The sequence below is a fragment of the Callithrix jacchus genome, chromosome 7, assembly GCF_049354715.1.
Source record: "Callithrix jacchus isolate 240 chromosome 7, calJac240_pri, whole genome shotgun sequence".
In the NCBI taxonomy this organism is placed as follows: Eukaryota; Metazoa; Chordata; class Mammalia; order Primates; family Cebidae; genus Callithrix; species Callithrix jacchus.
In genome coordinates this window covers 113,181,080-113,208,492 of record NC_133508.1, presented here as the reverse complement: position 1 = coordinate 113,208,492, position 27,413 = coordinate 113,181,080, and the positions used below count along the sequence as shown (strand labels likewise).

At 40.3% G+C, this 27,413-nt stretch overlaps 1 protein-coding gene and 1 long non-coding RNA gene across 17 annotated transcripts in view; one reads left to right on the top strand and one right to left on the bottom strand.

Annotated features, from left to right (window-relative positions):
- MSH4 (mutS homolog 4) overlaps nt 1-27,413 on the bottom strand; it is a 296,009-nt gene that overhangs the window by 74,680 nt on the left and 193,916 nt on the right. For 3 of the 16 annotated variants that reach the window (XR_013520191.1, XR_013520194.1, XR_013520199.1), the window contains one exon: nt 24,293-25,663. The exons of the other annotated variants lie outside the window; for them this stretch is intronic. The gene's annotated coding sequence lies outside the window, so the exon portion shown is untranslated. Of the gene's footprint in view, nt 1-24,292; nt 25,664-27,413 lie in introns of those variants that run through there. 16 annotated transcript variants of the gene reach the window in all.
- On the top strand, nt 23,684-27,409 carry LOC118142991 (uncharacterized). The gene is made up of 4 exons (XR_004726994.3): nt 23,684-23,791; nt 24,149-24,341; nt 24,673-24,741; nt 26,128-27,409. It is a non-coding gene; the product is annotated as an uncharacterized LOC118142991 (long non-coding RNA).

The following is a 27,413-nucleotide window of genomic DNA, read 5'->3' as shown; positions in this document are numbered from 1 at the left end:
TTTAGCCTGACTTCTGTTCAGGTATCTTGGCACTCTTATTGATGATTGAAACAGACTAACCCATAATTTCCATTCTGGTTTAGAGTAGCATTCAGTAAACTTTCTCTGTAAAGAGCTAGGTAGGGAATACTTTAGGCTTTTCAGCCCAAATGGCAAAGCTAATGACATTACATAACTACTTCGGTAATGAGGTAAAATTCACAAATGTATTATTGGTAAAATTCAAAATATAATAATAATTGAGTATAATTTATTATAAATACAAATCTACTAATGACAAGAATAAAATGCTTTTAGAAGGCATCACATTTTGCTTAATTGGAGTCACAGTTAATGCTTCCTATTATCAAATTGATTGTAAATGTTCATCTATGAAAACCATTCTTAACTTCTGGAGTGTAAAAAAAAACAGGTGTTGAGGCAGATTTGGCCCAAGGACCACAATTGTATTTACTCTCAGTAAGAACATGAACCATTCTTCTGGAAGTCCTGTAACCTTGGTTGTTTTCAAGCCCATCTCTTAGGTGCTCCAGACTAGACACAGGTTGAGGAGGAGTCTAAGATAACTAGAAGGCAATCAGTTCTGAATACTTTTCTCAATGTTACCATATTTATTAATACAAAGACAGAAAGTTTTATTGAATTTGAATCTCTCTGAAATCAGATTGGGTCTTACAATCAATGATTCAATTTAGTTGGCAGGATTGTTTTCTTCCTTAGTGCAAATAAAACAGTGGGGAGACTTAAAATCAATGACATCTTAGCATTTATGAAGTATGGTAATATTTCTCATTCCAGGCTGCGATTCAGTTCCCCCTGGAGTCTCTTTACCCCTCTCTGAATAACTACTATTCTTCTTAGAGCTTATGTTCTGCTGCCACAAAAATGGAAAAGTCATTCTTGTGAAGCCTTTGCATGAGCATTAAGAAACTATCAATTTTGCATTACTTTGTAGCTGGGTGCAGTAGGGCTTTGTTTAGAGGTGGACCTTTCTTGTAAAATTCAAGTTTGACTTATTCTTTTTAATTAACAATTTCTTCCTTTCTAAATGATGAGAGAGAGACAGAGGAGAATTCTTGAAGGTTAGTGTGTCCAGCATGCAACCTCTCCCTCCTTGATGAGCATCCGTGGAGGAGGAAAGCCAGCCTGTCTCCGGTGCTGGCACAGAGCCTGGTTCCCTTGACAACTGCCTTTCCAAATCTGATACCCAGCGCCACCTGGTGTCCATATCAAGCAGACACAACTAATAGGCAACCTGTTAAGGAAAGCTGTGAGGGAAAAAAAGGAAGAGGATTTATGAAGGGAAAAGAAAGTCTGGAGGAAATGCCATGATTGGAATGTAATGAATAGAACTAGGAAGGCAGTCTCTAACCAGATATGGTGTTACAACACAAGTATGTGCTTTGCCACAGGGAATATGAAAGCAATATATGAGTGAGCATTACTTAACTGATTTTTTTTTTCAAGTTAATTCAAAAGGGGTACCAGAATAGAAGTCAGACATCCTGGGAATTATTTCTGGTTTTCCAATGAATCTCAAGTTGTCAGTTATGCAGTAGGCACTTTAGCAGGTATTTGAGCCAGGCAAACATGGGAGAAGCTGGGGAAGTGCCAAGTGTTCTACATAGATTATTTCATCCACCTTGCAACTAGCCTATGAGGGAGACAGTAAAATTCCAAGGAGCGAAAAGGCAGAAGACAGAACAGCAAGCACTAGAAAGCTTCATTAAAGGCCTGATGAAAGCTAACATCCTTGTGATTGGTAGTGAAAGTGTTTACTCATAGCTAAGGCTATCCCAAAGTTGCCGTAAAAGTTTGCTGTCAATCATCTTTTCTGTGATCTCTGGCCTTACCTAAAACCAAGTGATTTCCCAGTGAAAGTCAGGGTTCACAGAGCTACTTCCACCACACTGTGGCTGTCTGAACACTCCATATTTGTGCAAATGCTAAGAATTGCATCATGTCACTGCAGTAACTGTCTACACCATTTCTGCAGCCCTCACGGCCATCAATTCCCAAGCACCACACATCTCCTGAGCCAGAGATGAATCACAACCATAAAGAAAGAAAAATGTATAAACATATGGAGGAAATAAAACTCTCTGGTAAAGTGGTAGAATTTATTTTCATCTGCAGGAGCTGTCCTACAGACTTGCAAACCTCTACCTTCTTGCAAAAGCATCTGGAAGTTCAGAATTACTTTCATTTGGCAAATGCATGAACTGTGACTCCTATATTTTGTATCTATTTTCTCACTTAAGACTTGAGGTCACTACAGGAAGAGCATTTCTCTCTTCTTTTACCACCTTCACTCTTGAGAAGCTTAGGGTTTGTTTGGGGAGACTCATAAAGAAAAAATAATAATTTGAATCCCAGGAGAGCTTTGGAGTAAATGAGATCATGTCTATGAAAGTTATGTGTGAGCTGGAAAGTACAGTGAGTGTGTCATGGCTCAGTTAAAAAAGAATAGCTATGTATTAGGGGATTAAAGGATTTAATGTGGGAATTACACTTTACAGTAAACATGGGAGGATCTGGAGAAGTGAACATCTAGAAAATGAAATAAGAGAATCAGAGACAAGGTCATTAATCAATGCCCCTGAAGCCCTGCCCAGATGGACTAGTTTCTCTGCTTCTCCAAGCATCAGTTTCCTTCCATATAATGGTAAGGCATGGAGGTTCTAGAACCTGACTGCTTGCATTAGAATCCTGGATCTGCAACTTCCTGGTTGTGTAGTCCTGGGAAGGTTATTTCACCTCTCTATATCTCATCTTCTCCTTTGAAAATAAGGACAGTAACAGCACCTGTCTATAGAGTTATTGTGAGAATTAAGTGAAATAATACTTAGAACAGTGCCTGGACCATGTAAGCACTCCATCCGTGCATTCATTAATCCAATGTAATTTTAACAGAGAATCCAAACGTTTTCATGGATTTAATAACATGATTTTTAAATGTATATGGGGGAACAAAAGACCAATAACAAATATAAAAATTTTAAAGAAAGAAAACAGGATTGAGTGATTTGTCCAACCTAACATCAGCATTTATTTTCTATCTATAGTAATTAAGACAATCTGAGATTGGCCAGAGATAGACAAAAGACCAATGGAGCAAAATAGGGATCCCAGAAACTGACTCATGCACATGTAAAATCCCAGTATAGGACATATGCAGCATCAAAGGTCATTGGGTAAAAGAAAAAGTATTCAAAAAGTCATGCAAATTCTATCATAACTTGGTGAAGTGAAAACAATAGATTTTTTTCAATGTGGAAAAAATAAAAATATACTCCTACCTCACACTATAAATAAAATAAATCCCAGGTGATTAAAAACCTAAATGTAAAAATCCAAGCTTTTAAAAATTACAATATATTGACCACAGGTATTTGTGATGTTCACAAAAAACACAAAAATCAAAAACAACGAGGAAAAATATTAATAAACCCAAAGTATTAAAATTTGCACCTTCAGTTCATTACATATCATAAAAATAAAAAGATAAACTAGACAAATGTTTTACACACATATATCTACAAAACTGTATTGCTCATAATATCATAACATTAAAATATTTGAACAAATTACTAAAGAAAAAGATAAATGAAAACTAAGCAAACAATATTAACAGCCACTATGAGAAAAGAATACCCAATGGCCAATAATACTCTCTCACATAATAGATACTGAACAACAGGACCGTGGCTGCACTGTGAGTGCTTCTGTAAGTCAGCAGGGTCACTTGGAGAGCCACTGCTATGTCTAACAAAGCTGAACGTGAGCTCATGCTTCAGCCCAGCAATTTCACTTCTAGGTGTGGACCTCATAGGGCACAGTATTGTCCCCTGGGAGAATGTGGAAATTTGTCAGCCATCACTTGATTCCAAATTGCAAAACCTACTTCCACTCAAAAAGATACTAGAAGGGTAGCAATTTTATCTTGAAAATGTGAACATAACGGATTGTGTCTATTTAGCTTTATAAAAGGGTGAGATTTCTTTCTGTCTTTGCAAGTTCTTAGTGGATTGCTTGTGATGTGTATCACATTCTGGCTTAATATTTATTTAATAATAAAACCGTCTTCTTTCTCAAAAAAAAAAAAAAGAAAGAAAGAAAGAAAGAAAAGGAAGCTTACCTAGCACTAATACTTGCTTCTAGCCCCAAGTGGCTAGAGACTACAATTGATATCACATAATATAATGGATCATAAAAAAACATGATGAACAATTATACGCCAACAAATTGGGTAACCTAGAAGAAACAGACAAATTCCTAGACACAGGCAACCTACCAAGACTGAATCATGAAGAAACAGAAAATCTGAGCAAACCAATAACAAATAAAAAGGTTAAATCAGTAATAAAAAGTCTCCCATTAAGAAAAAGCCCAGGAGTGGATGACTTCACTGCTGAATTCTACCAAATATTTAAAGAATAATTAATATAAATCCTTTTCAAACTTTCAGAAAATCAAAGAGAAAATTTCCAAACCCTCTTTACAAGGGCAATATTACCCTGATATTATAACCAAACAATGACATTATAAGCAAAAAAAATTAGATTCCAATATTCTTGATGAACACAGATGAAAAAATCCTTAACAAAATACTAGCAAACTAAATTCAACAACACATTAAAAGGATCATCCACCACAGGGGTACCCAACCCCCAGGCCATGGACCAATACCAGTCCACAGCCTGTTAGGAACCAGGGCTCACAGCACGAGGTGAGTGGCAAACCAGCAAAAATTACCACCTGAGCTTCACCTCCTGTCAGATGAGTAGTGGCATTAGATTCTCATAGAAGCATAAACCCTATTGTGAACTGAGAATTCAAGGGATCTAGGTTGTGTGCTCCTTATTAGAATCTGGTGGCTGGTGATCTGAGGTGGAACAGTCCTGCTGACCCCTATCTGTGGAAAAACCATCTTCAATAAAACTGGTCCCTGGTGCCAAAAAAGTTGGTGACTGCTAATCTACCAGGATCAAATGGGATTTATTGCAAGGATGCAAGGGTGGTTTGACATATACAATCAATAAATGTGATGCAGCACATTAATAGGATGAAGGACAAAAACATGATTTCATTAGATGCAGAGTAAACATTTGTGAAAATTCAATTGTTTCTTTAACTCACCAAATTTGTTATAAAAGGAAGTTACCTCAAGACAATAAAGGTCATATATGAGGAACCAACCACTAACATACTCAATAGTGAAAAAATGAAAGCCTTTTTACTGAGACGTGGAACAAGACAAGGATGTCAACGATTACCACTTCTGTTCAACATAGTATTGGATTGCCAGAGTGATTAGATAAGAGAAATAATAAAAGGCATCTAAACAGAAAAGGAAGAAGTAAAATTATCACTGTTTGGCTAATGACATGGTTGTATATATAGAAAACCCTAAAAATTCCACCAAAAAACTTGCTAGAATTAATGAATTAATATAGTAAATTTGGAGGATGCAAAATCAACACACAAAAATCAGTAGTGTTTCTATACACTAACAATAAACTATCCTAAAAAAAAAAATAAAGAGAACAACCTTTTACAATAGCTACCAAAAAAACAGTTACTTTGGAATAAATTTAATCAAGGAGATGAAAGAGCTGGACATTGAGATTATAATAAAATGCTAATGAAAAAATTGAAGATGACAAAAATATATGTAGCTCAGTGCAGTGGTGCATGCCTGTAATCCCAGCACTTAGGGAGGCTGAAGCAGGAGGATCACTTGAGCCCAGGAGTTTGAGACCAGCCTAGTGAGATCCTATAAAGAAAGGAAAGAGAAAGAAAAGAAAGAAAGAAAGAAAAGATCAAAGAGATCCTATGTTCATGAATTTAAATAATTAATATTGTTAAAATGTCCATATTATCCAAAGTTATTTACAGATTCAGTGCAATTTCTATGAAAACTTCAATGTCATTTTTCATAGAAAAAGCAAGAGATCTAAAATTCATATGGAACCACACACACAAAACAAACAAAGAAAAAACAAATAGTCAAGCCAATCTCAAGCAAAAAGAACAAAGCTGGACATATTATTGCCTGATTTCAAGCTATTATTACTAAGCTATAGTAATTAAAACAGCATGGTACTGACAAAAAAAAGACACATTGACCAATAGAAAAGAATAGAGAGTGCAGAAATAAACTTACATGTACAGTCATTTGATTTTTCAACAAAGATACTAATAAGACTGATATAGTTAGGTTTTGTATCCCCACCTAAATCTCATCTTGAATTGCAGACTTCTGCCAAGATGGCCAAATAGGAACAGCTCCTGTCTGCAGTTCGTAGCGAGAGCATGCCAGAAGACGAGTGATCTCCACATTTCCAACTGAGGTACCAGGTTTATCTCATTGGGACTGGTTAGAAAGTGGGAATAGCCGAAGGTGGGCAAGCCGAAGCAGGGTGGAGCACTGCCTCACCCAAGAGGCAAAAGGAGCCAGAGAACTCTCTCTCCCAGCCAGGGGAAGCCATTAGGGACTTTTCCAGACACTCTGGCACTCCAGCTCAGATACTGCACTTTTCCCAGGGTCTACACAACCTGCAGACCAAGAGATTTCCTCCAGCACCTACAACACCAGCGATCAAGTTTCCAGTACAAAACTGGGTGGCTGTTTTAGTCAAGTGGCACCTGGAATGTCAATGAGACAGAACTGCCCATTCCCCGTGAAAAAGAGGGCTGAAGCCAGGGAGCCAAGCAATCTGGCTTGGTGAGTTCCATCCCAACAAAGACCAGCAAGCTAAACTCCAGTGGCTTGAAATTCTCCCAGAGATCACAGAAGTCTGAGCTCAACCTTGAACATTTGAGCTTGGTGGGGGGAGGGGCGCCCACCATTGCTGAGACTCCGGTAGGCGGTTTCAACATTACCTGTGTAAACAAAGCCGCTGGGAACTTTACAGGGCAGCTGGGCGAAGTTCAGTACTGCAGCTCAGCAAGGCCTCTGCAGGCAGACTGTCAAGTAAATTCCCTTCTTGCTGGGCAGGACATCTCAGGAAACAAAAAGACAACAGCCTGTCAGGGACTTACAAAGCCCCCACCTTCCTGGGACGGAGCACCTGAGAAAAGGGGTGGTTGTGGGTTCTGCTTCAGCAGACTTAAACGTCCCTGTCCAGCAGCCCTGAAGGGAGCAATGGATCCCCCAGCACAGTGCTTGAGCTTCACTAAGGGACAGGCTGCCTCCTCAAGTGGCTCCCTGACCTCCCCCACCCCATGTATCCTAACCAGGAGACATGTCATACAGGAGAGCTCTGGCTGACATCTGGCAGGTACCCTTTTGAGATGAAGCTGCCAGAGGAAGGAACAGGCAGCAATCTTTGCTGTTTTGCAGCCCCTGAGAATGACTCCCAGGAAAGCAAGGTCTGGAGTGGACCTCCAGCAAACTCCAGCACACCTGATGCAGAGGGGCCTGACTGTTAGAAGAAAAACTAACAAACAGAAAGAAATAGCTTGAACATCAACAGAAAGGATGTCCACTCAGAAACCCCATCTAAAAGTCACCAACTTCAAAGACCAAAAGTAGATAAATTCACGAAATGGGAAGGAACCAGTGCAAAAAGGCTGAAATCGCCAAAAGCCAGAATGCCTCTTCTCCTCTAAGGGATCACAACCCCTCACCAGCAAGGGAACAAAACTGGATGAGAATGAGTGTGATGAATTGACAGAAGCAGTCTTCAGAAGTTGGGTAATAACAAACTTCTCCAAGCTAAAGGAGCATTTTCTAACTCAATGCAAGAAAACTAAGAACCTTGAAAAAAGGTTAGATGAAATGCTAATGAAAATAACCAGTGTGAAGAAGAACATAAATGACAATATGGAACTGAAAAACATAGCATGTGAACTTCATGAAGCATGCACAAGTTTCAATAGCCAAATTGATCAAGTGGAAGAAAGGATATCAAAGATTGAAGATCAACTCAATAAAATAAAGGCAAGATTAGAGAAAAAAGTGAAAAGAAATGAACAAAGCCTCCAAGAAATATGGGATTATGTGAAAAGGCAAAACATACATTTGATTGGTGTACCTGAAAGTGTTGGGAGAATGAATCCAAGTTGGAAAACACTCTCCAGCACATTATCCAGGAGAACTTCTCCAACCTAGCAAGGCAGGCCAACATTCAAATTCATGAAATACAGAGAACACCACAAAAATATTCCTCGAGAAGAGCAACCCCAAGGCACATAATCATCAGATTCACCAATGTTGAAATGAAGGAAAAAATGCTAAGGGCAGCCAAAGAGAAAGGTCTGGTTACCCACAAAGGGAAGCCCATCAGACTCACAGTGGCTCTCTCAGCAAAAGAAGCCAGAAGAGAGTGGGGGCCAATATTCAGTATCATAAAGAAAAGTATATTCAACCCAGAATTTCATATCCAGTCAAACTAAGCTTCATAAATGAAGGAGAAATAAAATCCTTTACAGACAAGTAAATGCTGAGAGATTTTGACACCACCAGGCCTGCCCTACAAGAGCTCCTGAAGGAAGTACTAAACATGGAAAGGAACAACCAGTACCAGCCACTGCAAAAACATACCAAACTATAAAACTACACAGTGAAAAAACTGCATCAACTAATGGGTAAAACAACCAGCTAGCATCAAGATGTCAGGATCAAATTCATATATAACAATATTAACCTTAAATGTAAATGAGCTAAAGGCCCCAGTCAAAAGACAGAGACTGGCAATTTGGATAAAAAGTCAAGACTCATCAGTGTGCTGTATTCAGGAAACCCATCTCACATGCAAAGGACACACATAGGCTCCAAATAAAGGGATGGAGGATGATTTACCAAGCAAATGGAGAGTTAAAAAAAAAAAGCAGGGGTTGCAATCCTAGTCTCTGACTTTAAATCAACAAAGATCAAAAGAGACAAAGAAGGGCATTAATAATGGTAAAGGGATCAATGCAACAAGAAGAGCTAACTATCCTAAATATATATGCACCCAGTACAGGAGCTCCCAGATACATAAAGCAAGTTCTTAATGACCTACAAAGAAACTCAGACTCGCACACAATAATATTGGGAGACCTTAACACCCACTATCAATACTAGATAGATCAATGAGACAAAAAATTAACAAGGATATCCAGGACTTGAATGCACATCTGGATCAAGTGGATCTAATAAACATCTACAGAACTCTCCACCCCAAACCTATAGAATATACATTCTTCTCAGCACCACATCCCACTTACTCTAAAATTGACCACATAATTGGAAGTAAATCACTCCTCAGCAAATGCAAAAGAACGAAAATCATACCAAACAGTCTCTCAGACCTTAGTGCAATCAAATTAGAACTCAGGATTAGGAATCTCACTCAAACCATACAACTATGTGGAAACTAAACAACCTGCTCCTGAATGGCTTCTGGATAAATAATGAAATGAAGGCAGAAATAAAGATGTTCTTTGAAATCAATGAGAATGAAGACGCAATGTAGCAGAATCTCTGGGACACATTTAAAGCAGTGTCTAGAGGGAAATTTATAGCACTAAATGTGCACCAGAGAAGTGAGGAAAGACACAAAATCGACACCCTAATGTCACAATTAAAAAAACTAAAGGAGAAAAATCAAACAAATTCAAAAGCTAGCAGTAGACAAGAAATAACTAAGATCAAAGCAGAACTGAAGGAGATAGAAACATAAAGACCCTTCAAAAAAATCAGTAAATCCAGGTGGTGGTTTTTTGAAGAGATCAACAAAATAGTTAGACCACTAGCCAGAATAATAAAAAAGAAAAGAGAGAAGATTCAAATAGATGCAATAAAAAATGATAAAGGGATATCACCACTGATTCCACACAAATACAAACTACTATCAGAGATTACTAGAAACACCTCTATGTAAATAAATCCATAAATCCAAAAGAAATGAATACATTCCTGGACACTTAGACACCCTCCCAAGACTTAACCAGGAAGAAGTTGAATTCCTGAATAGAGCAATAAAATTTGAGGGAGCAATTAATAGCCTACCAGCCAAAAACAGTCCAGGACCAGACGGGTTCACAGCCAAATTCTACCAGAGGTGCAAAGAGGAGCTAGTACCATTCCTTCTGAAACTATTCCAAACAATAGTTTCAGATTGCGAATAGGAAGAGAGGACGTCAAATGGTCCCTGTTTGCAGATGACATGATTCCCTCTTTCAAAAAGAGGGAATCCATCCTAACTCATTTTATGAGACCAACATCATCCTGATACCAAAACCTGGCAGAGATGCAAATAAAAAAAAAATTTCAGACCAATATCCATGTGGAATATTATGCAAAAATCTTCAATAAATACTGGCAAACCAAATCCAACAGCACAGCAAGAAGTTTATCCATCATGATCAAGTCAGCTTCATCCCAGGGATGCAAGGCTGGTTCAACATCTGCAAATCTATAAATGTAATCCATCACATAAATAGAACCAAAGATAAAAACCACATGATTATCTCAATAGATGCAGAGAAGACCTTCAGCAAAATTAAACAGCCTTTTATGTTAAAAACTCTCAATAAACTAGGTATCGATGGATTATATCTCAAAATAATAAGAGCTATTTATGACAAACCCACAGACAATATCGTACTGAATGGGCATAAACTGGAAGCATTCCCTTTGAAAACTGGCACCACAAAACAAGGATGCCCTCTCTCACCACTCCAATTCAACATAGTATTGGAAGTTCTGGCTAGGGTCATTAGGCAAGAGAAAGAAATAAAGTGTATTCGAATAGGAAGAGAGGACGTCAAATGGTCCCCGTTTGCAGATGACATGATTGTATATTTAGAAAACCCCATCATCTCAGCCCAAAATCTCCTTAAGCTGATAAGCAACTTCAGCAAAGTCTCAGGATACAAAATTAATGTGCAAAAATCGCAATCATTCCTATACACCAATAGTAGACAAACAGAGAGCCAAAACATGAGTGAACTCCCATTACAATTGCTATAAAGTGAATAAAATACTTAGGAAGACAACTATCAAGGGATATGAAGGACCTCTTCAAGGAGAACTGCAAATCACTGCTCAAGGAAATAGGAAAGGACACAAACAGATGGAGATACATGCCAGGCTCATGGTTAGAGAGAACCAATATCATGAAAATGGTCATACTGTTCAAAGTAATTTATAGATTCAATGCTATCCCCATCAAGCTACCAATGACTTTCTTCACAGAACTGGAAAAAAACCACCTTAAACTTCATATGGAACCAAAAAGAGCCCACACAGCCAAGACAATCCTAACAAAAAAAAAAAAAAAAACAAACTGGAGGCATCCTGCTACCTGACTTTAAAGTATATTACAAGGCTACTGTACTCAAAACAGCATGGTACTGGTACCAAAGCAGAGATATAGACCAAGGGAATAGAACAGAGGCCTTAGAAAGAATGCCACACAACTACAACCATCTGATCTTTGACAAACCAGACAAAAACAAGCAATAGGGAAAGGATTCCCTATTTAATAAATGGTGTTGGGAAAACTGGCTAGCCATTTGTGGCAAGCTGAAACTGGATCCCTTCCTTACACCTTACACAAAAATTAACTGTAGATGGAAAAAGATTTAATCATGAGGCCTAACACCATAAAGACTCTAGAAGAAAACCTAGGCAATACCATTCAGAACATAGACATTGGCAAGGACTTCATGACTAAAACACCAAAAGCAATGGCAATGAAAGCCAAAATAGACAAATCAGATCTAATTACAATTAAGAGCTTCTGCACAGCAAAAGAAACTATCAATAGAGCGACTGGCAACCAACAGAATGGGAAAAATTTTTTGCAATCTACCCATCTGACAAAGGGCTAACATCCAGAATCTGTGGAGAACTTAAACAAATATACAAGAAAAAAACAAACAACCCCATCAAAAAGTGGGCAAAGGATATGAATAGACACTTTTCAAAAGAAGACATTTATGCAGCCAAAAAACATGTAAAAAAGCTCATCATCACTCGTCATTAGAGAAATGCAAATCAAAACCACACTGAGATACCACCTCATGCCAGTTAAAATGGGGATCATTAAAAAATCTGGAGACAACAGAGCTGGAGAGGATGTGGAGAAAAAGAAATGCTTTTACACTGGTGGGAGTGTAAATTAATTCAACCATTGTGGAAGACAGGGTGGCAATTACTTAAGGATCTAGAAATAGAAATACCGTTTGACCCAGCAATCACATTACTGGTTATATATCCAAAGGATTATAAATCATTCTAAAGACATAGGCACACATATGTTTATTGCAGCACTGTTGACAATAGCAAAGACTTGGAACCAACTCAAATGCCCCTCGGTGATAGACTGGATAAAGAAAATGTAGCACACATACACCAGGAAATACTATGCAGCCATAAAAAAGGATGGGTTCATGTTCTTTGCAGGAATGTGGATGAAGCTGGAAACCATTATTCTCAGCAACTGACACAAGAACAGAAAACCAGACACTTCATGTTCTCACTCAAGTGGATGTTGAACAATGAAAACAAATGGACACAGGGAGGGGAACCTCACACACCAGGGCCAGGGGGTGGATGGCTAGGGGAGGAACAGTGTGGAGACAAATTGGGAGGGATAATTTTAGGAGAATTACCTAATATAAACAACAGGGCGATGGATGCAGCATACCACCACCATGTATACCTATGTAACGAACCTGAACAATCTGCACATATACCCCAGAACTTAAAGTATAGTAAATACATTTTTTTTTAAAAAAACAATCCCTATGTGTTCAGGTAGAGATCAGGTGGAGGTAATTGAATCATGGGAGCAGTTTCCCCCATACTGTTCTCATGATAGTGAGTATGTTCGCACTAGATCTGATGATTTTATAAGGGGCTCTTCTCCCTTTACTTAGCACTTCTCCTTTCTGTCACCTTGTTAAGAAGGTGCCTTGCTTCCCCTTTGCCTTCTGCCATGATTGTAAATTTCCTGAGGCTTCTCCAGCAATGCTTAATTGAGAGTCAATTAAACCTCTTTCCTTTATAAATTACCCAGTTTTGGGCACTTATTTATAGCAGTGTGAAAAAGGACTAATATAGTAAATTGGTATCAAAGTAGTAGGGCATTGCTATAAGATACCTTAGAATATGGAAACAACTTGGTAACTGGGTAATGGGCAGATGTTGGAATAGTTTGGAGGGCTCAGAATAAGGCAGGAAAATGTGGAAAAGTTTGGAACTTCCTAGAGATTTGTTGAATGGCTTTGACCAAAATGCTAATAGTGATATGGACAATATCAGGCCGAGGTGGTCTCAGATGGAGATGAGGAAATTGTTGGGAACTGGAATAAAGGTGACACTTGCTATATTTTAGCAAAGATACTGGCAGCATTTTGACCCTGCCCTAGAGCTCTGTGAAACTTTGAACTTGAGAAAGATGATTAAGGGTATCTGGCAGAAGAAATTGCAAAGCAGCAAAGTGTTCAAGAGCTGACTTGGCTCCGCTTAAAAGCATTCTGTTTTATGCATTCACAGAGAGAGGTTTTGGAAATGGAACTTATTTTTAAAAAGGAAGCAGAGCATTAAAGTTTGGAAAATTTGCAGCCTGAGGATGCTATAGAAAAGAAAAACTGATTTTCTGAGGAGAAATTCAAGCCACTGCAGAAAATTGCATAAGTAATGAGGAGCCAGATGTTAATCGCCAAGAAATGGGAAAAATGTCTCCAGGGCATATCAGAGGTCTTCACGGCAGCCCCTCCCATTAGAGGCCTGGAGACCTAGGAAGAAAAGATGATTTCCTGGACCAGGCCCAGGGCCTTGCTGCTTTCTGCAGTCTTGGGACTTGGTGCCCTGCATCTCAGCCATGACTAAAAGGGGCCAATGTAAAGCTTAGGCCATTGCTTCAGAGGGTGCCAGCTATTAGCCTTGGTGGTTTACACATGATGTTGGGCCTGTGGGTGTACAGATATCAAGAATTGAGGCTTGGAAACCTCTGCCTAGACTTCAGAGCCTGTATGGAAATGCCTAGATGTCCAGGCAGAAGTTTGCTGCAGGGGTGGGGCTCTCATAGAGAACCTCTGCTAAGGCAGTTTGAAAGGAAAATGTCAGGTCAGTGTCCCCACACAGAGTCCCCGATGGGGCACTGCCTAGTGGAGCTGTGAGAAGACAGCCACCATCCTCCAGACCCCAGAATGGTAGATCCACTGACAGCTTACACTATGCGCCTGAAAAAGCCGCAGACACTCAAAACAAGCCCATGAAAGCAGCTGGGGGGGATGGGGAGCTGTACCCTGCAAAACCACAGGGGCAGAGCTACCCAAGACTGTGGGGGCCTGCCTCTTACATCAGCATGATCTGGATATGAGACATGGAGTCAAAGGAGAGCATTTCAGAGCTTTAAGATTTTATGGCCCCTCTGGATTTTGGACTTGTATGGGGCCTGTAGCCCTTTCATTTTGGCCAATTTCTCCCATTTAGAATGGGTGTAATTACCCAATGCCTGTACTCCCACTGTATCTAAGAAGTAACTAACATCTTTTCATTTTACAGTCTGATAGGTGGAAGGGACTTGCCTTTTCTTAGATGAGACTTTGGCCTTGGACTTTTGGGTTAATGCTGGAATTAATTAAGACTTTGGGGGACTGTTGGGAGGGCATGATTGGTTTTTAAATGCAAAAGGAGCATGAAATTTTGGAGGGGCCAGAGATGAAATGATATGGTTTTCCCCACCCAAATTTCATCTTGAATTGTAAGTCCCATAATCCCCATGTGTCATGGGAGAGACCAAGTGAAGGTAATTGTATCATGGGGGTGGTTTCCCCCATGTTGTCCTCATGATAGTGAGTTCTTACAAGATCTGATGGTTTTATAAGGGGCTCTTCCTCCTTCACTCAACACTTCTACTTCCTGCAGCCTTGTGAGGAAGGTGCCTTGCTTCCCCTTCTCCTTTTACCATATGGTAAGTTTCTTATGCTGAACTGTGAGTCAATTAAACCTATTTCCTTATAAATTAGCCAGTCTCAGGCAGTTCTTTATAGCAACGTGAAAATGGACTAATACAAATATACAATGCAAAAAACAGCCTCTCCAATAAATAGTGTTGGGAAAACTGGATATCCACATGCAAAAAAAAGAAATTAGATTCTTATCTCACATCATATACAAAAACCTACTCAAAATTGATTAAAGACTCAAATGTAAGATAAGAAACCATAAATTTATAAAAGAAAACACAGAGGAAGCACTGTATAGCATTGGTCTGCACAATTCCCTTTTGGATTTGACACCAAAAGTGCAGACAATAAAAGCAAAAACCAGACAAATGAATTTATATCAAACTAAAAAGCTTTCATGCAGCAAAGAAAACAATTAACAATGTGAGGCAACAACCTACAGATTAGGAGAAAATACATGCAAGCAATAAATATTTACATTCAATAAAGTGTTAATATTCAGAATATATAAACACAACTCAATAGTGACAAAACAAGAAAAACTAATTGAAAAATGACCAAGAGATAGGAATAAAAATTTATCAAAATTGTGCATTGACAGATAAATGAGTGAGGAAAATGGTATATACACACAGTGAAATGCTATTCCACCTTAAAAAAGGAAGAAAATTTTGTTATTTGCAACAACATAGATGGAGTTATAGGACATTGTCTAAATGAAACAAGCCAGGCACAGAAATGTGAAAAACAGATTCTAAAACCATCATCTGAAATTCTGGTACTTGAGTAAAAGTGGGAGAAAGGGGTAGAGACAAGTAGATTGAAATTTTGGGGGTGAATATTTTGAAGTGCCCTCAAGTTGTTTTTTGAAGTTGTTAAATATGACGTTCACTGACCCTTTAGTCCAAGGACAGGCCTGAAATAAAATCTGGATATATCTGGGTATCCCTCTGAATTTGTTTGTCCACATTGATTTTTGTAGAGACTGAAGGTTTTAGTGAAAAATGCTTGAACCCTATTCACAGTATGGCAAGTATAGCGTGTACAGGGCTGGTGCAGAAGAGGTGAAGGTAAGTGCAAAGACCTTCAGTGGGAATTTCTCCTATGGTGAGAAATTTGACTTAGCCTGAAATGAAGCAATAGGAGAAAAGTAGCATAACTCTGGCAGACCCACTCCCCAGGTAGAGAGTTTGCTGGAGCATGAGCTGAAAGAGTATTTTTACGAAACCTTGCAACATTCTTGGACCCAAACAACTCTGCTTTGTGAGTACCCCAACAGACACACACACACACACACACACACACACACACACACACACACCAATCATATCACAGAGGACAGGAGCTGTTTCCCCTTACCTCACTGAGGACTGAGCATCACCAGCATCAAGAAAAAGCACCTAGATCTACCCACCATGTCAACACTTGCCCAGCTCCAAGCGAGACAGTGGCTCACAAATATATCTACAGCATTAAGTGGGCCATCACACGCAGCGGTAACATGAAAGTGGCTAAATTGTCAAGGTCAGCAGAAAGTAGCTGCCTTGGTCCTGGTCCTATGTAAGATATGCGGACTGACTTATATATCTAGGGGACAGGAGAGGTGGAGAGAGATGATCTTTCACAGTGGGGGTAGGTGTAAAATCAGTGAGATTTGGGAATTAGGATTAATACAACCTCATTCAACACACAGGCAGCTAAGTCTTGGGCTTATTTGAGCCACACATTTGCACTTGGAACACTTACTTACAGCTTCCCTTTATTTAATTTCTGTGAATAAGGAGCTGTTCCTATCAACTGTCATTAACTTCACCTCTAGTTCACAAATGGAAGGAACATGTGAGCAGCTTCTGCTCAGATGGCCACAAAATATCTTCAAAGTAAAATTCCTTTCTCTTTTGTATAGATTCTTGCTATCCTAATTTACAGTTCTGCCCAGTCTTTCTCAAGCTATTTTTGTCTCTTTTGTTTATTCTTATACAAACTATGTGTCTCATTGGACGAGCTGGATGGAATAATCCTCAGACACCTACACCCAGTCTCTTACTGACTCCATGGCTTCACCTGTTGACAGGGCATTGTGGCTGGTCCATACATAAGAATGATCAGCTGAAATGGCTCAAAACATTACTAATTTGGTAGCTGTAGCCTAACTCTCCAAACTTCCAGCCAAAGGCCACCAAAACCATAGGAACGAGGGAGATTCCTATCCCCAACAAAAGGCGACGGAAGGGGTAAGCTGTCCTCAGGCCGAGGTGAGAACTCTAACCTCTATAGCTCCAAACTCCTTGGAGACTTAAGGGTCTGCTTTTCTCATCAAAGAAATAAAAGCAGAGAGAGACACGCACAGGATGTGAAGGAGCTCTAACATCCAGCAAGCAAACAAAAACTAGTTAGCTGTCAATCAGAGAGGGGGGAAACAACAAGAAGAGAAACGCAAGAAAAGTAGGAAGGACAGCTGGCAGAGAAGAAAGCAGGGCGGGCAAGTGAGAGACATCAAGAGGGAAAGGAAGAAGAGAAGGGGACTGAGCTTGATCAGTGTGATCACTGTTATACAAGGAGAATTCAGAAATCTCATAAAAAAGACAAGACATGTGAGTCATGTACCTAATACATGACTTAAAACTCCTCCTGCTTGTAAAAGGTATGGAGCTGTGCAGAAGGAGAAAAAGAGCAGCAAGTTTTCTGTGGAGTCAGTAACACTACGCATTGTCTATTGGGAGAGGGTGGATTTGATCAATTATCTCACCTGGAGCTGGTCTACAGTGGTTACCTAACAACATATATTACCTGATTTTCAATTTTAATTGTTCCTATGCTTATGCTATTTACATAAATAATATATTACTTTGGTCATTGTGCCAGTATATTAGTATTCTGGACTGGAATGGAACAGAATACTACCTGAAACACAAATGTATTTGTTTTCAATCAGGTGTTTTTCTTTTTATCAGCTGTATGAGTCTTTCAAGCTGCCTGAGGCTGAGTCCATGTACCCTTAGAAACCACAGGCAGAGTCTGATATACAAAGGAGACAAGACCAATGTCAGGGAACCCTTGGTCACCACAGGCAGGCGAGTATCTTTCCAGTTTCACTCTCTCATATTCTAGGTTCCTGGAACCCATTTGTTGGCTCGTCCCCTGAATTCTCTGAACCCATATTTTTCAGTAGCTCCCTGTTACTAACCTATTTCTGACTATGTGTCTTTACTGCTGAGGTTCGTTGGAGGGTTCCCTACCTCACTATTTCCACAGCCATTCCTCATCAGCAGCTACTGCTTGGCTGTCTTCTTCCCTGTTGGATACCACCTATAGGCTCCCATGACCTTGACCACACTTCAAGCTTGATAAATCAAAGTCATATCAATAAATTACAATACTATTTTGTCCCCAAGACTAATGTTTTCCTTTATGCCTATTAGAAGTCTCACGAGACCCCCAAACTTATACAAACAAGCATCAAATTTTTATAGGGTCCAGCAAGTAACATTAATGATTGAAGCAACTGAGTTCAAACTTTTATAGGGTCTAGCAAGTAACATAAATGATTGAAACAATCGGGTAGGGATCCCTACACTTTGGGAGACCAAGGCAGGTGGATCACCTGAGGTCAGGAGTTTGAGACCAGCCTGGCCAACATGAAAAGTCTCTATTAAAAATACAAAACTTAGCCAGGTGTGATGGCATGTACCTCTAATCCCAGCTACCTGGGAGGCTGAGGCAGGAGAATTGCTTGAACCCAGGAGGCAGAGGTTGCAGTGAGCTGAGATCATGCCACTGCATTCCAACTTGGGTGACAAAGCAAGACTCCCTCTCAAAATAATAATAATAATAATAATAAGTTATAGCCATAAGTCGGCTTGAACCAATTTTCCCACATGGGAACAAATCAGGGCCTAGCCTTTCCAGATCCGTTGAGTTTTTCATAAATCTCTCAATTTTTTTTAAGCTGGAAACTAACATTTAAATATATATATACTATATAACTAATAACACTATGAGGGCTGATATGCTTAGGATATTTGTCTCCTCCAAATCTCATGTTGAAATTGGAGGTGGGGCCTGGTAGTAGATGTTTGGATTATGGGGGTGGATCCTTTATGAAAGGCTAGTGCCATCCCCTTGGTGATGAGAGGGTTCATGCAAGATCTGATTGTTTAAAAATATGCAGCACCTCTTCTCTCTCTTGTTTCCAGTCTCTCACCATTTGATATGCTTGATTCCACTTCACTTTCTGCCATGATTGTAAGCTTCCTGAGGGCCTCACTAGAAGCCAAGCAAATATTAGTGCCATGCTTATACAGCCTGCAGAACTACAAGCCAGTTAATCCTATTTTCTTTATAAATTACACAGCCTCAGGTATTTCTTTATAGCAACACAAAAATGGCCTAATATAAGGGCCAAACAAAACACATTTTTAACCCTAGGCTACGATGTCTGACTTGTTGCTTAATAACAGAATTGTCAACAGGGCATTGACTTGCAAATCTGTGATGGATGGCAGCAGTCAGACAGACCATGAGCCATAGCACAGCTCTCCACCTTTCATCATTTTGTAATGAGCAGCACAGACGGAAAACAAAAGAGGAAGGGAATCAATAATACATTTTAGGGGCACCTCAATCAGGCTACATAGTAACGAACTGAATTCTGGGTTCCAAAGTAATTGGCAGCCCCAAAGAAACTAAATCCATGTCTCTGGATCCAGAGAGGTTTCATAGGTCTCAAACACTTTGCTGGGGGTGAGGAAAGTCAGAGTGAAGACATCATTACTTAGAGCCTAGTCTTTGATTTTGTAACAATTAAGATACTCCAAGAGTGAATCTTACACAAATGTGGCAGGAGGAATTATGTTTATTTCTTATACACTATTGACCGCATGCCTTTCCCAAATGATTCCTACTATCTTTGTACCCATCAAAACCTGTCCTTAGGACCTTAATTCACCACCTCCCAAGCAGTATGCACAGGCTCAGGATACTTAAATGAGTTTGCTGAAACCTTGATCCCCTCAATCCTCAGGGCTGTCTGGTTGCCACGTGGCAGGCAGCTGAAGCTCCTGAGCTCGTTGCCTTCAGACAACAAGCAGCCTAATTTTTTACCCCAATACAGCATACACATATTATTATTTTTGATATGCTGCAATGAGGACAAGATTAGGAAGTACAGCTAGCTCATGTCGGCAGGGTTCTTTAAGGATAGGTTTGCCTTGGAGGGATCCTTCACCTCTGTGTAGATGCTCTTTCCCTCCAGGGTTGCAGGACTTGCTTCCCAGCTGCCGGGTATGTTGGCAGCTGGCAGCTCTCAGCTGAGTCCCTCAATAGGATTTGCCTTCCCCTGAAGAGAGCCACTTCATTCAAGGTCACTCTCCTCCAGGAGAGCCCACACGCAATAATGATTCAATGATGGCAGATGAGAATAAAAGCCTGGCCCCCTCTTTCCTATTCTAGCCAAGTCTGAAAAGCCACCAGCTTCAGAGCTCCTACAAGTTCAGGTGAGGCCTCTTTCAGTACATTGCTGTTTAATTTCCCCTTCTGCCCAATCTTGCTTTCCTTGCTTCCTATAGTTGTTGAACCTAGGAGCGCACTCAACAATCCTCCTACATACAAATCCCCGTCTCAGAGTTGGCCTCCTGGAGCTGACCAGCGACAGCCTCTTGATTCAATCTCTCTTTCCCATCAAACTCATCCCCCCTAAAAACACACAGAAACATAACTAAGCATGGCCTACCCATCTCAGAGAAATCTCATTTCAACGTCCCTGTCCCATAGAGGTGATTAGGGTCTTAATTTCTTTAAGCCTTTCTTTCTCACATAGGTCTTGAGGTCTGTCCTGCTTTCGCTATCCTAGCCTTCTTCAGTGAGGGTTAGAGAACAAGTTTTACACAGAAGTAAAATAAAACTTGCAGTTCTAACACCCTCCTTCCATCTCAGGCAGCCACAGCTAGCAGATGTTACTGTCCAGGAGTAGATTCAGACTTGGATTGTCCATTCGATTATCCTCGCTTAGATAATAATTACAACAATAATAACTATTACTATCATCAATTGCATACTTGTGTCATAAGCTCCACATTAAAAGGGTTTTTTAAGAATCTTATCTTCAACTTTTCCAACAAGCCTAATGAGGAAAGTATTATTAACCTTTCTGTAGAGAAATAATCTAAGAGTCAAATTGCCTGAGGCCATACCATTCTGGAGCTGGAATTAAAAGCAGGACCCTTTTGTCCTTTAAGCCTGATCATGGTCCTCTGCACCATTCTCTCCATGTCCTCTATTATACCTACTCCTCAGTTCAAAGTTCACTTTGGAGGGAAAGATTCCTAAGGGCAGAAAGTTTTGTCTGTTGTCTTCTCCCTTGTGCCAAGTACCCACAATAGTGGCTGACATGCGGCAGATGTTCCACTAGTTGTTAGCCAAATGAACGAATGAGTTTTGGTGACACAGTCCTGCCAGAATGGACTCAAACACCAAAAAATGCTGAGGAATGTCTGAACTCATTATTTTTTGAGGAGGAGCCAGGGTGCTGCTACTCCATACACTGCTCTGTGCAAATTAGAAAAGGAGTCCTCCTCCTCAAGACACTTGTGAGGACATTGCTCTAGCATATGGATTTATTAGAACAAGACACTTTACTGCCATCTGCCCCAAATGATAAATGCACAGGTCTACGATGTGGATAATGCTCCTTCAGTGTGGTGCTGCTGTGCACCTGACAACGAGCACAGTCCTCTGTGGCTGCTCTGCCTAGGCTAGCCAGGCCTAGTTTACGCATTTGTCTAGCTAGACACTGGAGTCAGATTCGTCTTACTTTCTGACAGCTGTAAATTAAACACATTTGTGTTTAATTTCTTATTTAATAATCTTTTCTTAATTTTGAGATAATGACTAAACTCTCAGAAAGTTTGTTAGATGACAGTCTAGGTATTACCTAGGCTCCCGCTTCATAAGGTTGTTGCTTTCAGAAAGCTCTCTCATCACTCTTTGATGGAGAGCTATTTCGAAGAGTCATACAATTTCCTGACATTCTTCTTTGCTTGTGGAAGACAGTTTCTCTTGAGATATTACAATATCTTAAGTACTTCAAAAACGCTGTGAATGCCACTACCACTCTTCTGAATCAAGCTTTCTTTCTCATCGGTAATCTTCTCCTCTGACCTGCTTTTTACTGACCGTTTTATCCCCTTTGTCCCAGGAAGATAAAACACTGGTGTGGAAAAGGTCAAATTCAGAATTCCAAAATAATATAAATTTTTATATTTCCAGTGAAAAGAAAGGCAAATTGATAGGTAACATTCACCAATCTATCTCTGAGTTTCCTAAGGAAGAGATACTAGAAAGGTGAAGTCATGAATAGTCTTTGATGAGGGATGCCCAAATGTCAATACGTAAATTAACTGAGTATTTTATATACAGTTCTTTACAAACAAGGCCAGAAGAAAAATAAACAAACAAAATGAATGTAACAAGCTATTCTGCTGTTATAAAATGTAATAAGGCCAAGGCAGATTTCATGGGAACCAAAACTGTTTGGTCTATTATCCCAAGATAATAAAGTGAATATGACTTAGCTGTATAGACAGGTCACAGTACAGAATTACCAACTGCATTTTGATGATCAATTCAGCCCACTTGTCATGGCAACCAAATTAAATCTTAACACTGCAGGTAGACATAAGTTAGGTAGACCTGAGTTGTTTTTTTTTGTTTGAGAATCCATTTCATGTTGCTTGATCTTTGGATGCAGTATTTAACACAGTGTATAAAATTTTCTCCCCATTCATCTTCTTCCCACTGGATTGGAAATTCCTTGAGGGCAAGAAGCAATCTCTCATATTTTCACTTTCCAAATGATAATTATAATGCCTGGTATATCACGGGTTTCCAAAATGCTCTGTGGGAGCCAGTGGGTGTTTTTCCATTGGTGCAGAGAAATTAAACAGCATTCGTTATTATGAAATCTTGCTTCAAGATAGTAAAAAAAGACATGTCATTAGCAGTACCCAGAAGGCTCAAAGGACATGTTTAGAGAGTACTTTTTACCTCACAGTATTATCAATCATTGATTTCCTATAATTTATCCCGAATTTGCTGAAATTCATTCATTTCTCAGAAATCTTTGTGTATTGTCCTATTGTGTTCAATGACTCAAGCAACGAAATGCATGATCTTAGAGGGAGTCTGTGGCATTCCCAAAGCTGGGCATGAAGTGAATAAACAAAATTTTCCTAACTACTGTGCCAGAAAGATGATTAACAATGCTGTGCAGCAAGTGTCATGGTGCTACACAAATGGGGGCTCTCAGAAAGAAGCCCTACCCAGCAAAAGACTCATAAAATTCCTCTTCATCACATCTGTAATCCCAGCACTTTGGAGGCTGAGGCGGGTGGATCAGTTGAGGTTAGGAGTTCGAGACCAGACTGACCAACATGGTGAAACCCCATCTCTACTAAAAATAGAAGAATTAGCCAGGTGTGGTGGCAGGCACCTGTAATCCCAGCTTCTAAGGAGGCCGAGGCAAGAGAATAGCTTAAACCCAGGAGGTGGAGGTTGCAGTGAGCCCAGATCGCCCTACTGCACTCGAGCCTGGGCTACAAAGTGAGGCTTGTCTTAAAACAAACCAACACACAACAACAACAAAAATCCCTCTTCATATATCCCATCACATTCAACAATAATCCACTGGGGGAGGGGATTATAGACCTCACAGTAGAGAAAACGTATTCTGTGAAAAGAATGTAGTTTCCAGAATGTTCCAACACAGAACGTTTTGATCAGGAAGGCAGTAAACACCACAGCTAACATTTGAGAGAATGTACTTTGCCACACACTTTGCTATATACTTGACATGCATTTATCCTTGGAGCCACCATGGAGGAAGGTACTCTTATAGTCTCTTTTTTATAGGTGAGGAAACTGAGGGTTGTTTAACAGGTTAGTAACTTACTTAAGGTCTCAGGGAAAGAAAATAGCCAAGCCAGGCCTGAGCCCTAGTCTGTCTGCTGGAACTCTGCTCTTTAAGCAAGTGCTTAAACTAAGAAACTAAGTGTGGTAAACAATACCAAGGCTCACTAATGTATTTGAGTTCTTTTCTCCTTCTGAGCACATGGGAGTAGGACATGATCCTCCCCATTTCAGTTAGTATTCATCTGGTTTTGGCCAACAAAAATGACATAATACACTTTATTGCAGAAGTATTTAAAATTCAGAGCATGATTCTTCACTTCTCCTGACACAGCTAACCCTGAAGACCCATTTTGAGATGCCAGCATCACCCAAAGCAAGGATGATAATAGACAAGAAAGTACCTCCTAGAGGGCCAAGCCAAGGGCTGTGGGGATTGATGGACTGGGAGACTCTCCTAGAGATCTGAATGGAGTTCAGTCAAGGAATATTCTCTACCTCCAATGTAGAAAATCATCACATGCCCAGTGAGTTTTCATAATTACTCCAGATCAGCTACTGTTATGTATCTACCATTCTTTCTCTCAGAGAATGTGAACATTTATTGACATTATCCTGTCCTATTCTATAGGGAGGGTAGGGAGTGAGGGAGGGGCACATCTTTTCAGTTCATAGTGTTTCATGGGGATTTGGAGTTCTCTCTCTTGTGGGGAGCAGGGGTAAGAAGTGTATTTTGGATGTGGGGGAAGGTGAATCTTGTATTTAGTTATTAGATTATGGTAGAAATTACAAATACTCCTTAATATTTCTCTTCTCTTCTTTTTGGAATACTGAGGATTATAACTCTCTGTTTTGAAGTTAGGCATAGCCAGTTGCTTGCTTTGGCCAGTGGAATGAGAACAGAAGTGATGTGCCACTACTAAGCAGGTACAGTTAAGATCCAGTGCAATATCCTCCATACTTATTTCCACTGTCACAGCAAACCCTGAACCCTCGTGTTGAAGTAGAAATGCTGTAAAATGATAATGCTTCCATCATCCTGGGTGCCTGAATGAGCATTAATGAGCATTGTCCCTGCCACCACAAGTTAAGCATGTAGTATTAGAAAAAAATAAACTTTTGTCTTTTCAAACCCAGAGAGTTTGGGAGTTGCTTGTTACCACAGCATAACCTAGCCTATCCTGATACCACCCTAAAACTTAACTTTAAGAGAGCACCCAAATTAGAAGCTAATATCCCAGCTCTGAGTGGACTGCATAGACCAAGAGCAGTGGAAGACACTAAAAAGACATAGTAGTATTAATCCGAACACTTAGTCAAATTGATTGCCACTTGCTCCTTAGTGAAAAAGAGATGAAATAGACCCAGTAGAGTTTTTTGTAAATTGACATATATGGTAAAATATTTAAAATTCATGAAGTCACAAAAATGCTTCAGTTATCTGAAAAATTACCAGAGTTAAAGATCCCTTTGAGTATCCCCAGAGAAGACAACTAGGTAAGGAACACCTGATAGCACTGTTTCACATGGTATTTTGTTAACATCTTACATATGAATCACTAGCGTCCTTGTTAAAGATACAAATTCCTAGGCCTTACCGTTGCTAAACCCGCTGCTTAGCAAATGTGTTTAAGCAGCCTCTTTCTGTCTGTGTATATTAGATAATATCTTGACTTTTCCTAGAGTTACATTACTCCCAGCCCAGTAATGCCACAATCCCTTTAAATTGATAAATGTTTAAGATAATTAATAATTTCTTAGGAGCTTATGCCGAAGCTAATATTTAAGGGGACTTGTAATTACCTGACCTTTAAGCAGATATTCTTGGTGGACTGGCATAAGGAGGAACCTGTAATGACCAATGAAATCAATGTTTGAAATATCCCTTTGTATTATTGTCAAGAATATTAAGCACCAACCATGTGCTTATATTAACTATAATGCTAATGTTAGGTACACAGAGGTGATGGTCTCATTACTCAAGGAATTTTATAGGCACACAAATATATGAATGTAGTTGATTCTCATTAGTCATAAGAATCATATACTATAAAGTCATTCCAAATGCTGAATTAGCAAATATTGAACCATTGCTCCAAGGGGAAATATGGGGTTAAGTTCCTGTGACCTTCTAGTGACAAATTTTTTATGTCCACTGATCGATATGTAACCTTGTTTTATGTGGCATTTTGTTTAAAGATACCTTATTTAATCCATGTTGTTGATTCATTGACATCGAATATAGCACTAGCCAACAGCATTACACTTTATACCTAAATGAAGCTTACCTAATACACATATTTTCTTTTTAAGACACATCAGAGGGGGAGGACTCAAGATGGCGCTGTGAGAACAACCCAGGATTGAAGCTCTCGCTGGACGCACGGAGAGGGTGAGTCGGGGAAGCATTTCCAGACGGATCTTAGTTGCCCACAGAACAGGGAAATTCCCAGGTATAAAAGAGACGCGGGACGCCAGGCAGAGGTCTCCGCTGGTGTAGCCGGCAGCCGGTGCAGCTCTGGCCCGTGCCGGAGCGCAGAAGTGCTCCACAGTGCTCCATACAAAAGCGCACTGTTACGGGTGCCCTGTTGAACCGGCAAACTAAGACCCGAGAGGGCTGAACTTGAGACTGAACGGGTCTTGAACAGTGACCCAGCCCAGGAAATCCCAGGGACTCAGCGTTTGGGGGAACACAGTGTGACAAACAAAACGGCAATTCCAAACACTCCCGGTGAATAGGTTTTTTTTTAAAGTGCAGCTCCGCAGGGGAGGGGCGTCAGCCATTACTGAGGCAATCAGCCCCTACTGAGGTACATGCCCATTGCTGACGCAGCCTGCCGCTGCCGAGGCAACCAGGTACAACAGAGAGTCTCCCCCGCAGGGAGTAGCCCGAGGCAACAGGGCAAAGACCACAGCAGAAGGGCGGAGCCTGCAGGAAAAGGGCGAACCTCACACCAGCAGGGCGGAGCCTCGGCAGGCAAAAAGTGACTAGACTGCCTCCTAGCTGGGCAGGACAGTGAGGCGGACACTCACAAGGAAAGCCCCAACCCCCCCCCAGACAGAGCATCTGAGGAAAAAAAAGGGGTTTTCTTACGAGTTAGGTTGCAGCAGAACTAAACATAGCAGCCTAGCAGCCCTGAATGAACAACAGAGCTCACAGCTCAGCACTTGAGCTCCTACAGACTGTCTCCTCAAGCAACTCCCTGACCCCTCTATATCCATAAAACTGACATTCGGCAGACATCATCCTGGGACAAAGATAGCAGAAAAAGAAACTGGTAGCATCCCTCGCTGTTCCGCAGCGGCTACAGGTGCACCCCAGAAAAGCAGGGCCTGGAGTGGACCTCAGCAGTCGTACAGCGAAGGGGCTAGACTGGTAGAAGGAAAACCAAGTAACAGAAATACTCCATCATCAACAATGTGGGTGTCCACTCAGAGATCCAATCAAAAAGTCAGCAACTACACAGACGACAGGTGGATAAATCCACAAAGATGGGAAGAAACCAGTGCAAAAAGGAGGAAAACACCCGAAACCAGAACACCTCACCTCCTAGAAAGGACCAAAACTCCTCACCAGCAAGGGAACAAAGCTGGACGGA